Here is a 1,615-nt window from a genome sequence, read left to right as displayed (position 1 = left end):
TAGGAAGAATGTATGCAATGTGTGAATTATTGAAACTGTCCTACCAATTTGATTTGAAACTGTCTCATTGCTATTTGTTTATCAATAAAATTATAGGAAAAAAAATTCAAAATAAGATAATAGGAGAGTAACAATAATCAATAAATTGTATATTGTTATCTTCTGAGAGATACTCAGAGCACAAGATTTAGGCATGAGAAAGACACCAACCTGGACTCTGAAATCATAGCAACAGAAGTAGAAAATCAAATGAATGAAGCTGTAGAAAAAATAATTCATCAATAATTTCTCAGATAACTATGGATCTGGTGACCATAATAAAAGACTTGCTTACTGACTCTAGAGCAGACACAGATATAGAAAGAGTTCTCTAGGAAAAATAATGGAAACCATGAATCCTTAACACAGGAAAGAAATGTAATCCATAAAACATAATCAAGGAGTTATCCAGTAGGTTAAAAATTCCATTCCAAGTACCACAGAAGAATGAACCAATGGGGGGACAGAATCTGATACATAAAAGATAGAATCTGGGGCCAGCCAGACAGCTCAGCAGACTAAAGTGCCTGGTTAGGCACAGCGCAGGGGCCAGGGTTCATTCTCTGGCATGTTGTGCTTGCCCCACCCCAGGGCATGCAGAGACCATGGCGACTGAGACTGGGCATGGTAGCATGCCTGTAATCCCAGCACTTGGGAAGCTGAAAACAGGAGGATTGCTACAAGTCTGATCTATGTAGCTAGACCCTATAGACCCTATACTAAATGCACAAAATAAAATTAAAAGATAGGATTTCAGTTAGTGATCCTGAAAAGAAAAAAATTATTATTATTAATTTTATTGAGAAATAAATAGCAATGAGACTGTTTTAAACCCAATTAGTATGACAGATTCAATAATTAATGTTTTGCATATTGTTGTCTTTGTAGTGTTTATTCATAGTACAAGATGAAGACATGATATTCCATCCAAAAACTATTAGTACAAATCTTTCTTCTCATTGAATTAAGAGAAAGTAGCTGTGAATCTATTCTAATTATTTTGTATACACAGATACAACATGGTCCTTCATTTGTATCCCCTTTTTTTGTTTAGTTTTGTCAGAGATGGGTTTTCCATTGCCATTTAAATATTGTAAGTGTGTGAATTCAGCAAAATATTCCAAGACAATCCAGTAATCCATAATACTGGGTTATCTGTAGGACTGGCAATGTCAGAAGTTGTTGACTTGAGCCTTTTACAACTCAGCATAGTAATATGGCTTTACTTTTTATACCTCGTTTTTATATGTTTCTGCTGGATGGTTGAGACCAGATGAAGCAAGACCTATATAACCAGAAATGTAACTTTTGTATCTGAAAAAGTTAGTCAAAATTTCTTTTTTTTTCTTATCGATTTTGAAAAGCTTTGTTTCAATTGTTCTTTATTGTAAGATCATAGAACTAATTACAAATTTAACCTATAACTTGGTAACCTTTACTCAGGTAATAAGTTTTAATAAAAACAAAGTGTTTTTTCAACAACTCAAATGCAGAGTAAGGATGAGAAACATCTGACTGGCCAATAGATTTAGTTCTCACTAAATGAACTCCAAGCTCTTTTTCAGGAAAAGTGAAC

Source organism: Octodon degus, unplaced genomic scaffold (assembly GCF_000260255.1).
Source record: "Octodon degus isolate 3935 unplaced genomic scaffold, OctDeg1.0 scaffold00019, whole genome shotgun sequence".
Classification (NCBI taxonomy): Eukaryota; Metazoa; Chordata; class Mammalia; order Rodentia; family Octodontidae; genus Octodon; species Octodon degus.
The sequence above is the reverse complement of the archived record's forward strand: the minus strand, read 5'-3'. Positions refer to the sequence as shown.